This window comes from Astatotilapia calliptera, chromosome 23, assembly GCF_964374335.1.
Source record: "Astatotilapia calliptera chromosome 23, fAstCal68.1, whole genome shotgun sequence".
Classification (NCBI taxonomy): domain Eukaryota; kingdom Metazoa; phylum Chordata; class Actinopteri; order Cichliformes; family Cichlidae; genus Astatotilapia; species Astatotilapia calliptera.
In genome coordinates, this window is record NC_137443.1 from 5,806,696 (window position 1) to 5,822,232 (window position 15,537).

Sequence of the window (15,537 nt, forward strand, 5' to 3'; positions counted from 1 at the left end):
GATGAGTTCGTATAAACACATGGAGAGAGCTCACTTTCTTCTTTGTCTTGTGTTACTCTTCCAGGCAGTGTAGAGGGGGCCATTCATGTTTTCACAGCTTAAAATTGCTGAGAGATTGCGAGATGGCTGGAGCATAGTCGAGTTCTGGTATCACAAGAGATTTAAAACACTTTACTAGCAGTACTGTAAAGAGAATATAATGTAACTGCATATTTGAGGACACAAGCAATACAAAGTGACAAGCAAGTAAACACCATACACTTCAGATTACTCAGAAAATGTTTGCTTATGGCAAGATATAGCAACATAATATTCATACTGCCTGAAGACAAAACACTATAATACAGGTGTATAGCTTGCATATTGTATAGCTTGTATATTGTATAGCTGGGCACCACTGTGCTTTCTTCCTCCCAGGCCATCTAACCCGTTTCTAACCCATGATAGGCGGGATTTATGAAGTGTGACTTCTTCTGCTTCACACATCAGCAGTCAGAATCCCTGTTTGCTCGTGATGTGGTTGGAAGACCACGGGACATGCCTTGCTCGTTCCTACTCCGGTCTCACCAAAACCAAAACCACAACCTCCCGTCTCCCGTATCTGAGCAAGGAGATGGGCCTGTAGTAATGGCTGGAGAACTATCTGGCAGTGTGAAGAGAGGCAATAGAGTGTATCATTTCATGGTGAGGTCATGGGGATTTGTCCTGAGCAATAGCTGGGGCTCTTATAGTTCAGGGAATTTCACTTGAATGTACAGGTTCACGTTATAGTGTGAAAACAGAACAAGAAAAGTGAAATTAGGCGGATTCGAAAGCTGTAACACTCTGTTGTTTTTGGAAGGTGCTGGTGTATTTTGCAATTACACACTGTCTACAAAGCACTGACATGTAAGACTGTACAATTGGTGCTTGTTTTCTGTTCTTTGAAGTCAAACACATGGCTGTTTTCACCTCTCCTTGGCTCAAGCTGTCTAGACAAGGAGGAGAACTAATCCTCATACTCTGTATTCCAGCGGGTTTGTCTCACTGCATACAAGACCCAACCTCCCATCCTCTTAATCTCTTTGTCTCACTTTATTCACAGCAATACACCTTGTGAACATGAGCAGCCAAGCATCAGAGCGGTACTTCACAGGCCGTCCTCCTCCCCGTTCTCTCAAGGTAAAAGGAGGCAATGTACTACATCATCAGAGATCACTCTGCACTATTTGTCAGCTGTTGTTGTAATCATTGGAGGCTTGTATGAAGCAATGGTATTTGAGTTCTTAAGTACTTGCTGTCGGATAAAGCTAAAAACTTGCAAGTACAGATCCTTTAGCTTTATTTACCTACTGGTGATGACAGTGATGTTCTGCAGCTATAGTAATCCAAGTTTACCACCTTGAGAAGCTTAATCAGTCTCTGTGGATAATGAATAGCAATATACTTGCCTTGGCAACAGGCTGATGTAGATGCCTTTAATTTCTGCCGCAACTGCTTTTTCCTAGAAATTCTTTTGTAGTGGATGGAAAGTATCAAAAAGAGGTCACAGGGGGAAACATGGAAACAGTGTGTGTGATTAAAAAGAGAGAATCACAGTCACAACATCACAATAACAAAAAAAAGTAAAGGCTGTTTTACAGCTGCTGCAAATCCCCTGAGGCTGGGTGTTCGAGCAGCGGTATATTCAGCAGTAGCTCACTTCATGACAGGGAGAATCAGTGCTGCTTTGCTGTGTTTGTTATACTGTGACAATCCTGAAGTAATGTTGTACACACTGACATCGTCGTATGCAAAATTATGTCTTAAAAAATAAAGAAAAAAGAGTACACCTACAAAGGCTCTCGGGAATTTATTTTGAGAAGTAAGAAGGCCCACACTCTATTGTGCTCACTGCTGTCCTGCAGCTTTAATAACGGGCATTAGTATTACAATCAGATGTGCATGTCGAAAAGCTTTGCTTTACCCAGCTGGGCTGTTCCATTCTGCACTGGGAAATCTTTTGGGTTTTATTGCCCATTAAGGGTGGGCGATATAGCCTCAAAATTACATGACTATATTTCAAGGAAATTTGCAATAGTGATATTTAAGACGGTGAGTAAAAAAAATATTGAAGAGTGTTTTATCAGTGGTTGCAGCTTGCAGACAGCAGCATTTATTAGTGCAAATGAAATGAAAGGCATTTTCCATCCCTCTTTTCCAATGAGCTGCTGTCATTGATGACAGACTACCTAATTCAAAGTGTGAATCTATTGCAATGGGTGCCAGCAGCAGCAGCGTTATAGTGCAATGGTAGTGACACAGCACAAGTCAAATGTCAGCACAAAAGTAGCCAATGTTTTTTTAAAAAAAAAAGTATGATATAACTGTGTAACACTTTAGCTAACAATGACCAAAGGAACTTCGGGTTGTAGCTCTTCAGGAGCTGCACAACATTGTCTCATAATAAAGCTGAAATGGAATATTTTCTACCTGGGATCTTGTATCATTGATTTCCTTCCACTGTTTGCTCTTCTTGTTATATGAAGCGCATCTAGTGAGTGCTCCAGCAATGTTTGGATAAAATGTTTGCTGGTTTACACATGATCAGCTGGTAGCATCTCATTGCAACTCTTCATACCTGGTTGTACTCAAAGATGTGTTTTGCCTCAAGTGGTGAAACAAATTTGGGGTGAGGGTGGGAATGGATGTTTGTATATGTGTGTGCCTGGATTTCTGTGTCTATATGTCAGGTTGGGTGTCAGGCGCCACCTCTCTGGGGACATCTCAGGCCCTCCAAGGTTTGGAGGGCTATCTCCCCCTATCCACCACTTCCCCTGCCAGTGGCGGACTCCCTCAGACATCGGTGCGTTGGTGGTTCTTTGTGTCCGGGGGTGGGCGTCCAGGTACACACCGGCTCACTCCTTGGCGGCCGCTTATCGGGGGCCTGGAGCCTGGGGCTCGCTCGGGCCACTTCGGAGGTGGGGTGCCCCCGGCCTCTCGGCCTGGGGCTCGGTCACTCAGGCACGGCTGGCTGCCGGCGGAGCTCACGGGCGCGTCACTGCAACTCCCCCTGGCCTCTGCTCCGCAGCTGCTGAGTGAGCCCTCATCTGGGACTCTCCTCAGCTCTTTCTGGGACAGTGGCGCGGCTGCCCCTCTGTTGGTCTTCCTTGGTCTCTTGTGTTCTGGGGGCCTCTGGATGTCTGGAGTTTTGATCTCCTCCATACCTGCTTCATGCCCTGGAGGACGGGGCTGTGGCCCCCCCACACCCTCTAGCAGATCATTACATGAAGGAACCTTTTAAAAAAACAAGCGCATCCATGCTCACAGGTGTACACACGGGTGATCACACCCACAAACTACACCCTTTTTGGCTCCTACCTCAAAGCACACTGTGTTCTGTTGATCTTATGTGCTGCACAATAATGTTTAATATTTAGTATTTACTGTCATATTCCCATATATCATTGTGATGTTGTTTATTCTATTACTCTTGTTCTCTTCTGCTTGCTTTCTTTTTTCTTTCTCAGCAGGTGATCCAGGTGATCGATATATGCATTTTTTTTTCTCTGCCCGTTCTGTTGGTTTTTGTTTTTTGCCCTTCTCCCCCGTCCCTCTTCTCAGCTGTTTCTCTTTCCCTCTTTCTTTCTCCCCTTCTTTCCCCCAGTCAAGTCTGTCCCGTATTCAGTAAGTGAAAATAAAATAAACAATAAAAGGTGAATCAAATGGACCATTACGGCAAGGCTGGGATGGTCAATTTGGTAAAGTAAATCCGTTGGGCATCTTTCTTTGCCTTTAGACAACAATTCTGATGGCAAAAGAGCCAAACGGGACAGGCCAAAAAAAAAGAAAGAAACAAATTTGTTTTTTTTCTACCTATAGTGACAAACTCTGAGTTTAAAAATAAACCCTGAGTTGGTTAACTCTAAAATTGGCAATTCTGAGCTTTTGTTTCCAGAACAGAATAAGTTTAATCAGTTCACAGTTTGTTAAGCACGTATGTATAAGAGAAAGGAAGCGGTCATCAGTGGCACTCTGATACCACGATTCACCATGGCAGCAGATATTTAAAGAGCAGAGGCAACATTTTAATCCAGTGGACCCAGGAATATGAACTGAAACAATGAACATGAAGGAGGAAAAATAATTATAATTAGCTTGGTCCACTCTGTCACCATCGACAGAATAAGTTTGATTTAAAAGATACATTCAATTTCAGTTTTTCAATTTTATTTATATAGAGTAAATCACGACAACAGTTGCCTCAAGATGCTTTATATTGTAAGGTAAAGGGCACTACTTAACTAGTAATGATAAACATGTTGGAAGACATGTCATAACTGTTACTGGTTTTAAATATTTCAGTAAAGTTTCTGGAGAATCATTTTGAATAAATAATACAAACTGCGAGGAAATTTCAATATAAAATGTTCAGAACAGAGACTGTCTGGAGGCTGCATTTCAAAACTCTCTTTAAATAAACATGTAGTTCTTTTTAGAGTCATAAAGTCATTTCAGCTTTATCTTCATTTAAAGAGTCAAAGCTGTGTTAAATTTTTCCATAAGTGCAACTGATCACAACATATAATTAATTATTGATCAGTGTGTTGTGTGTCAAAAACTTTATATAGAGAAGTTTGATTTAAACAGTGTTTGCTAAAAATAATAAATACCCAGAAGCAAGCTAGTATCTAACTGGGATTTAATCTAAGGAGCTTGGAAAGAAAAGCATCTGGACTTCTTTAAGTTGCTTGAAGACGTTTCACTTCTCATCCGAGAAGCTTCTTCTTCTTCTTCTTCTTCTGAACTGATGACCTGGATGACTGAGAACCTTCACAGACAACTGGGATTTACGTTTTTGTAAACTATACATTTCTGAAGATGTATTTGCTTTGCTATGCTCTTTGATAGCAATATTATAAAAGGAAACAGATCACTTTACGGATTACTTTCTGCCTCCCCAGTCGAGCCCCCATGTCTGTCTGGCTTCCCTGTGCTGTCTGTTTTCTCTTTTTTGTCAAGTGTGTATACATTAGTCACAGTCTCTATGTCACTTCCTATTTTATTTTGATAGTCACTCATCTTAGGTGCATTATTTTTTTTTTTTAGTTTTTCTTTCCTTGTCTCCTTGATCAGATTCTTTTCAGCTGTGTTCCCCAGGTGTGCCTTACTTCCCTCTTCTGTGTAAATTGTCTGCATCTCCCTCTGAGTTTTTGTTGTGTGTGTAGCTTCACACTTCATGGTGTGTGTAACTTCTATTTGTCATCACCTGTTTACCAGACAATTCCTACCCAGTTCTGCTATTGTTTTTGTCACCTTTTTGCCAGCCCATAAATGCTGTGATTTTGAGTTCAATCCATCTGTTGAGTCACCTTAGTTCATGATGTAACCAATGAAAATTATGTTATTGTGGGCGGTATGATATGGAACAACCACACTGCTTATTACTTAACTCTTTCTTCACGGTTGTCTTCAAACAACCAAGGCAACTATACACTACTAGGGATGGGTATCATTTAGGTTTTATCCAATACCGGTGCCAAACCGGTACTTTTGAAATGGTGCCGGTGCTTAAACAGTGCTCAAACCAGTGCTTAAAGAATGGAGAACACAAACTTTGTCCAAAAACCTCTTATGTTTTTATTTTTAGCAGTCTCTTTTTTTCCTGCAAAATCATAACCAAGTTAGCCTTTTCTGTTGATACAACATACCTCCTTTGGTAGGAACGGGTGCTACACTGGCAGGGCTAGGGGCCAGGACTCTCCTCTTCAGGTTCTTGGGGATTGTTGCTAACTCCGGGTCTGATAACAGGCACACAGTAAATGTGCTCGGTGTGGGGTCTTGCAGTAAGCTATCAAATACGGTGCATTTCTCGGCTTTTAAAAAAACGCTATGTGTTGCCAGGTGTTTCATCAGATTCGCGGTGTTACCTCCTTTGCACAGTATCACCTTAAAGCACTTGTTGCAGGCTGCTGAGTTTGCATCTTTTGCTGTGAAGTACAGCCAGACTTCTGACCGCTTCGCCTTGGGCATTTTTAATCTGTAGCTCTGCTCTAAAAGAACGTACGTACCTGGGCCCGCCTACTATCCTTGGAAAGGTAAAATGATTGGCTAGAATCTAAAGTGTATCACAGCTCAGGAAAAAAAAGCACCGAAATGTGCGCTGCTTTTTGGTCTGGTTACTACAGTTTAAGTCAGAACCAGTGCCATTATCGGTACCCATCCCTATACACTACCCAACAGATAAGCATTTATTTTTTAATAGACATCAAATATATTACATTTCGTTTTATACCCTTCTAATTTGTCATCATTTGTCTGACAGTTTTTTACTACATTCTTCTGTTCTCTTATTTTTGGTTGAAGCACGAGTTCACTGTTCACATAACAGATGAGTAAATGATAGGAGCACAAAAAAGACTTACAGTAAACTGAGAGAATATTAACCAGCCCACTTGAGGACCTTCAGTCGAGCAAAGGTTAGATACATGAGCTGAAAAAACAAAGCAAAAAGCATTCAGGCAGATGTGACTACACTCCTACACAGGCAGGACCACATAGTTTAACCCTGTTAAATTGTTTCCACAACAATTAAGAAAAATTGCACCTTCAATTAGGAGTTGTTTCCTCCTGAAGGTGACAGACAACAACAGCAAAGACATGCTGGGTGCTGTGAGGGAGTTGTGCGTAGGCGTGTGTACAGCTGATAATGTCGAGGTGCTGGGCTGACAGATGTGTTTATGTCAGGTAAGTTGTTATGCCATGCAGTCAGGGGCTATACAAATGTTTGTGTGAGAGTGTGTGTGTGTGTGTGAGTTGATGGGGTTACATGTTTTACTTGCACGGCACTGTTCGCATGTTGGTGTGTTTTTTAAAGTGTTTAGCTGCTGTCAGATGGGCTTCGTCTTTAATCTGTGCAGACAGCTTTGTAATTGGAGCACTGCATGAAGAGCAGCTCATAGTGTGTAAGATCAAGAAATAATTGAGGTGGAGGATGGGTGCATGTGCAGGGGTGTATGGCAGGGTGTTTGGTTGGGGTTGAGAGCCCAGGGACTGGTGGCAGTGTTCCTGGGGCTGAGGGGGTTCTTGGTTTGTCACCGGGGCAACAGCATCATTGTCTGGGTCAATTCACTCGATCCCCACCTGTGTGCCCCCTCAATCTGGTCAAAACCAATTGAGTGCTTGTATGAATGGATTCCAAAGGCAGCAGTAAGAGCCTGCCCAATTTTCATTTCAATGCATTTCAGACACATTACAGTTTCACTTTCAATTCTCCCCATCACAGGGCCCCAACATAATGCGGTCCTCTCCTCTGGTTCCAGCCTCCTCCCCCAAGTACACCCACTGCACAGGAGCACAGCAGATGAACTCACCAGACAGGTGCCATACTGCTCACCAGAATGACAATTTGCCTTTTGGAAATCAGCCTCTGGCTCCATTGTGTTCCCTGAAATTGAGTTAGCCCATCAGCAGACACTCAACAGCTCCCTCCTGTCCCCTCCCCCTCCCTCCCTCCCCCTCCCTTTCTCTCTGTTTCTGTCAGTCCCTTTAATGTTAAAGCTAGATGAGGAGAGTGCTTTCATCGGAACGTCTTCACAATAGAAGCATATTTTAAATTGGAAAAGCATTGCATATTATGCAACTGCTAGGGAGCTGTCTAGCATAAAAGTTGTAATAAAAAACTGGTCCGTATGCAGGTGAGCGGCAGCAGGTATTCATTTCATCTGCACAAATTGTATCACTGCAGTCGTATTGCTTATTTTTATGTGACATAAAATAGGAAGGTAGGCCTAAAAAATGCAATACTTCTATCAAGCAAAAAAGAGAAGACACCGTTTTTAAGATAATAAGTCCCAGCCCTCCTGTGTCATGAAAAGAATACCCTATAGTACTTTAAAGCAAGCACCTACTTCCTATATTCATTAGAGCCCAATATCAGCAACTCTGGAGACATTATAGATAATCAGGGCAGGCAGTATGCAGATAGATATTGGCTGCCTAACAAGGTCCTTGGTCAAGCCTAATTAGCTGCTGTATCCAAAATCAAATCTGTTATCCATCAGGAGAAATGGTTTAGAGCTTCATCCATCTCCGGTGTTTCTGCAGAACATACAGTCAGACGTTTTAATTAATCTGTATTGCACAGGTAGCAGAACTAACCTAGTTACTGTTGCAATAAGGCTTAGGTGGTGCGGTAATGGTAGGAAGACGAAACTGGAAATGCAAAGATGTGCTCCACTCACTTAATTGGATGGCCATATGTAATAGTTGTGAAGCTGAATTATTTTCAACCTTAAGAGCTTTTATATTATTTGTGGCACCTCGTAAAGTACTTGCCTCTTGCCAAACAGTGACAACAAACAACATGAAGTTAATGTGGCTAATAGATGTCACATTAAAGGCTTTGTAAATTGTTTTATTAAGACAGGTCATTTTTTAAACTGAATTTTTCTGCTGTCATTCATTACCAGAGAGAACAGAGAATTTATTTGGTTGTTTAATCTGTGATCACACTAATGCACACCTCATTTACAGAATATACTGATAAGCAAGGGTCTTTGTGACAGTACTGAGACAATTATTTTTGAGGAAACGGAGAATGCTTGCTTTGGTTTCGATCACCTTAGGTAATGTATAACTAAAGAGTTGGTTGCTTTAACTGGCTGTACTGCTAGATGGCAGATATTTTTCTCTTCAGCTAATACAAGTGTTTATATATTTGGATTATTTATTTAAATAGTCTGGCAACAGTATCACTTGGCAAGCATTTTATTGTACAATCAGACGATGTAAATTCTTACATCACTACCTGCAACAACTACGTGCCGTAAAGCATATAGTAATTTGCATTATGAGTTAAGTATTGTTATTGTAGGCGCTAAAATAATATATCAGGTGACAATGAATAATGCAAATTTTATGCAAATGCTTTAACAGCAGTCTGCTAGAGGACAGAAGGGAATTTGGGCTGTAAAGAAAGATTAATTAAACCTACACAATCTTGACTGGAAAATTGTCAAGGTTATTTTTTTTAGAAAAGATAGAAAACAGGTCATAGTACCAGACCGTTCTTTAGGTTTCTATGAATACAAGCAGGCACTATTTAATAATAAAATTCTACTATTGATCCAGTGTTAGGTGGCCATGCAGGATTTTTGATTCTGTGCACTTCTGTTCCTCTTTGTAAGCGAAGTGGGGTTTTTTTCTTTCTTTTTTTATTAAAGCCAAGTTTCTAAACGATGTTGGAAGAGGATTTATACGTTCTGACCACAAAAAGGTTTGGACTGAAAAACTGTCGTATAGAAAGTGAGTGTGAGTGCTTGCGCTCTTACCATTGTGCCTGTGCGCATGTGTTTGTGTGCGGTGCCTCTGCTTTGTGTTGAGTCCAGATGGCTTTGTGCTTTCCTTAAGGGGGTGGTGTCAAGAGCGCTTGCTTTGTTTCTCAGGAAAAAAAAAAATCTGAACATTGACCCTTATTGACAGATCTAACGGACAAAAACATCTGTGAAAACCGTGTGTGCAAATGTTCCTATGTCAGTTTGTTCTTACTCTTACATACATATTTAGAACTGCCTCATGCAGAACATGCATGTGAACAAATGATGAAGACCTGGAAGTAGTCAAAAAAAAATTACACAGCTTTAAATGCAATACTACTACTAAAAATGATAATACTAATAATAAATGAATACTAAAAATAGTAATAACACTAATACTACTAATACTACTATTATATTATTAGTGGTATTATTATTATTATTATTTCTTACTTGTAATTATTTACAGTTTTAGCAAGATAATTTGAATTGAACACATGAGATATTAAATTACATAAAGAGGGCTAACTAGTGTAGACTTTAAACTTTGTAAAACCATATTGTTATAGGCATTATCTTGTCATGTCTTTTCTCATGTCATCTTGTCTTATCATTAACGATGACCCCCATCCTATCTAAATGTTGTCTAATATAGTCTAATTTCTTGGCACTTTCCCACAAATGCTGGAGGATCTGGATGTTTATTATTGCAGTGAGTTTCTTATCTCAAGGTAGTCTCCACCGGTCTTCTCCCTTTTTTGTATTGTCAAGGATTTTCGTTTTACTTGAGCCATCATGAGTGGAAAGGATATTTAGAATCGCTGTTATTTCACTGTTATTTTTTTAAACATCTTGACTCCTGTGAAACACTTTTGAAAGGTGCATATTTTCTGGCCTCCTCCTTGGACACTATTGCTTTAATTTCTTCAGGCTTCATTCTGTCTTTCTCTCGGTGTTTTTCTCTTAGTGATACAGGCTTCTCTCTTACAACAGCTCTTTCTCCACTTCACCTAAAGGCAAATATTTTTGCTTGTATAGAGAAATCTGGGTGTGGGCATATGCAGACTGTAGATAGTGACCATGAGCTGGTTGATATATATTGATTTTGATTCACTAACATGTGCACAGTAGTACAAACAAAACTGACTGGTACACATTTCATGATTCTGATTTTGCAGACACACATACAAACATTTTTGCACACATATTAGTGACTCAATCCTAAATTTTTGTTTAGATCGCACATCTTTATCCGTTTGCTCCTATTACTACCATAATAAAGCAGTTTTGACTCTTTACGAACTTCATGAGGGTTCTCCCATTTCTTTTAAGGCAGCATTTGCCCCCAAAAGGGAAACCTTCTGTCATTGAGAGCTTTACCTGTGACACATATTACTGCCCAAGACATTGTTATAGTATATATGTGTGTGTGTGTATGTATGTGTGTGTGTATATATATATATATATATGTATATATATATATATATATATATATATATATATATATAAAAACACCCAGCACGCCCCTGCGGGCGGTTTATCCTTCAAGCTCGGGTCCTCTACCAGAGGCCTGGGAGCTTGAGGGTCCTGCGCAGCATCTTAGCTGTTCCCAGGACTGCACTCTTCTGGACAGAGATCTCCGATGTTGTTCCCGGGATCTGCTGGAGCCACTCGCCTAGCTTGGGAGTCACCGCACCTAGTGCTCCGATTACCACGGGGACCACCGTTACCTTCACCCTCCACATCCTCTCGAGCTCTTCTCTGAGCCCTTGGTATTTCTCCAGCTTCTCGTGTTCCTTCTTCCTGATATTGCTGTCATTCGGAACCGCTACATCGATCACTACGGCCGTCTTCTTCTGTTTGTCTACCACCACTATGTCCGGTTGGTTAGCCACCACCATTTTGTCTGTCTGTATCTGGAAGTCCCACAGGATCTTAGCTCGGTCATTCTCCACCACCCTTGGGGGCATCTCCCATTTTGACCTCGGGACTTCCAGGTTATACTCGGCACAGATGTTCCTGTACACTATGCCGGCCACTTGGTTATGGCGTTCCATGTATGCCTTGCCTGCTAGCATCTTGCACCCTGCTGTTATGTGCTGGATTGTCTCTGGGGCATCTTTACACAGCCTGCACCTGGGGTCTTGCCTGGTGTGATAGACCCCAGCCTCTATGGATCTTGTACTCAGAGCTTGTTCTTGTGCTGCCATGATTAGTGCCTCTGTGCTGTCTTTCAGTCCAGCTTTGTCCAGCCACTGGTAGGATTTCTGGATATCAGCCACCTCCTCTATCTGCCGGTGATGTGTGTGTATATGTGTGTGTGTGTGTGTGTGTATGTATGTATGTATGTATATGTATATGTATATATATATATATATATATATATATATATATATATATATATATATATATATATATATATATATATATATATATATATATATATATATATATATATATATATATATATATATATATATATATTAAAATTAAAAAAAACAATCCCCTTGGGAGTGTTTTCAAATTTGAATACTGCTGATTTATTTACATTTCAGCTTTTTCTTCCAGTGTGCAGAACCTGGAATCCCAATGCAGTTAATAGGGAATGGTCTTGACCAAAGTAATACATCAATGCCAAGTAGGACTGAGATCTGCTAGTGAAATATGATTTGCTCTTTATCAGTTTAAATAAGTTCCCATAACTCCATTAAATGAAAATAAACTGCTGTATTTGCCAGCCAAAGCCCACTTACTTATGGTGGATGTGGATGGTGGATACATGGGAAAAAAGAGGAAATAACTGTATATATCTTATTTCTACACAAAGTAGCAAAAATATGCTTTGTCCACAAAAAAGGGATGGAAATTACAGATGGATTTGGAACTTCAGAACTCCACATTCTTGACTCATAAATAAGATTATAAAGAGAAATCAGGTTTACAATTTGATTTCTCGAGAGGTTGAGCATCATGCTGTAGTTCAGAGAAAAGCATTATGAAAAAAAGCGGGTTATGAATCTGTTTTCAAATTGAGGCCACCTCACCAACACTTAAACTCTTTTAAGTAGGGAAAAAAAGAGTGCTCGAAAGAACCATTCAGCTTTCTTGCCATTTCCACTCTTTTTTCTTATACTGTGCTTCACATTAAACACCTTCAGCAAAATGCTGTAAAATAATAACTATTACTGCAGGCAATGTAATCTCTTGATGTTCAGTGAACATTGTCAAGTAATAGAAGCTTAAAGGGATGTAATGGCCATTTCTCTTTGCACCTGTTTGGCTCAGTGTCGCCCACCTCTTCTCCATATCACCTTGGCCATAGGCTATTTTCCTCTGTACAGGCTGTAAAAACCTTACAAGGGCTAGCAACCTGAATGACATTCACTTAAACGAGCCAGTACAAATCGCTTTTAGGACATACACTTCATACGAGTGTACTCGTGCTTGTCCTTGTCTGGGTTGATTTAAATTTCCACCTGTCATTATGCTGTTTAATCAAATTTCTTTTTTGTAATGCTGGACAACACCTTGAAATATATTATGTCCTTCCAAGAACAGCCATCTATTTTCTGTAATAAACTAAAGATTGAATATTAACAACTCTTTGTGCATGGTAGGCAAAGTGTGATACAAAACCAATGTTGACAGACAAATTATTCAGGGATATTTTTGTTAGATAATATACACAGAAAAATAGAGTTCTATTTTGCTGAAATCAGCCTTGAGCATTTGTCATAAGTCCTAGTCATAGAGTGAATATTACAAATGGATATAGCCATTGTGACATTACCCACTGGTTAATGAAGTCTTTTGTGTGGCTTTGAGCTCAACTTTTCTTGGTTTTTGAAATCAAACATCATGAGCGAGGGACACTGAAGGATGCTGCATGCCCATATTGCAACTACTTATCAATTGCAAGGTAAGACTAGACTGATCTTGCCCTCCTTTAGTGTCCTTTTTACTCTAATATATAGTATCATGATATTATATCACACAGGCCTAGAGTCAGGAACTCCCTAGGTACCTCCAGTCTGTAGAGAAAAATGTGTATTCTCCAATCAGTTGGCAAATAGTCACTAGAGGTTGTTGGCTGCCACTCAGTGAAATCAGTTACTAGCATATTGCTACAGTTACCCATAGTTTACATGTAAGACACTAACTTGTCTATGAACATCAGCTAATTTTCTAGCCATAGTGGAACTTGAAAATCTGCAAAGGAAACATGAAACACACAGTAAAAGTCGTGCCAAACAGCATGTTTCAAGAAGCTTCAAACACTTTACTTTGAAGAGAAACAGTTTCCTTTCTTGTTTGCATCATACTTTTCACCGTTTCACTTCTGCCTCTGCAAACTGTAGGTGAATGCGGCAACCTGCAAGTAAGCAAAGCAGTCACAGGGAGGTTTTCAGTGCACCGTGTTGTGATCTGTTTCCTCTAGGGATTGGCAGGAACTATAAACAGTCAGAAAATACACATTTTTCCTGGCAAGGGGATTGCCAAGTGGTATCTAGACATGTGTTACTGGAAATTACATTATTAAATAAAAGTAAAGCAAAGAAGAAGAGTCTTACATTTGAGAAGCTAAAACAATTAAATGTTTTTGTATTTGACTTGATGAATAACTTCTACACATTAGTTTTCATTTTCTCTTTTTATCTGGTGTTGGTTGAATTTAGACTCGTACGTCATACAAAAATTGTTCGCTGTACTAGCATGTGTGGAACTCTGTACTGCAGGGCTGTTTCTATAGCAGCAGGGGTTAAAGAGGGCACGGAAAAGCACACTCTAAGCTTTCTTTGTTGGTCTTTTCTCTATTTACTTCTCTTCATCTAAGTTGTTCCCTTCCTCACAGAATGTGAGGCTCAGCTTGTTTGTGGCCCTGGAAATAACGTATTCGAAGATGAATTGTATCTGTGCATTTGATATTCACAGTACTTATTTAGAATTTTGAAATTATGTTTTGTGAATACAATGTTGAAGAGATACATACAGAACATGTGAATTTGTTCAAATTCTGCTCAGGGTTGTTTCATGAAAAGTAAATTAGATGTAATACTGGCAGTAATAATACTTGTAATGCTAAAGTGATCAAAAAAGAACACTTTGGTTAATGAAATACACCCTGCTAGAGCTTTTGTGTCTTTGTATTTCTACAAAAATAATGCTGTGATCACATAAAAAATGTGACTCATAATCACTCAAATGCCCTTATTACTAGCTCTTTGGGTTCTTTTCTGTCCTTTAGTTTGTTATATAATTTTTTATACGCGTAAAAGTCCACTCTAAATTGAGCGTCTCTGTCCTGCATAAAAATGTTGCCAAACTGCCTAAAATGCTATATTTATAGTCCAGACTTTTCTTGTGTTACTTATTTATGTTCCAATTTAAAACACGGACACAAATGAACAGCTCTTTCAGTTAATCCAGATGGAGCAAACTGACAGTCTTCATGCACTCCCTGCATTTTAAGATTTCACTTATTTTCAACTCAATTTATATACAGCGCCAATCACAGCAACATCGCCTCAAAGTGTTTAATAATGTAAGGTTAAGATCCTATAATAATACAGATAAACCCCAACAATCAGACGACCCCCTTATGAGCAATCACTTTGGCGACCATGGGAAGGAAAAACTCCTTTTTAACTGGTAGAAACTTCACACAGAACCAGGCTCAGGGAGAAGCTCTGGGAAAAACTCCCAGTGAGTAGAGCCTACATTTCTTTTTCTATTAACAAAGCGCTATATAAGAATCAGTCCATTTACCATTTCCCACGCTCCAGCCAGCACACCTGTTTTTTTTCTGTTTTATTTGTTTTTATCAGTCTAATCACCTGCCTGCATATAAGGTCTTGCTCTATCAACCTTCACCAGATTGTGTCCTGCATGGCTGCAATTCTTCCAGACTCACTTACCTGATTCCATCAAACCGATCCATGCCTTCTGGAAATCTCAGGTCAAGAACTCATCTCTTGGATCTACCTATGTACGACCTACCTGTCTCTACTTTTTCCAAAAACATGACCAGTGGTTTTGCCCGCTGTTTACTTCAAGTGTCTCCAAAGTGAGAATACCTACCTGCATTCAGAAACTGCCTCTTACGTTGTTAGTCTTACGTTGCAAATCTAAACATATTCCAATATAAAAACAAACAAAATAATAAATGTTACTCTGTGGTCTTCTAGTAGAAAAAGCAATGGAAAATGTCATTAGTCAAAATGCACTGAAAATATGCTTTGTTATCAAATCGAATGAGATACAG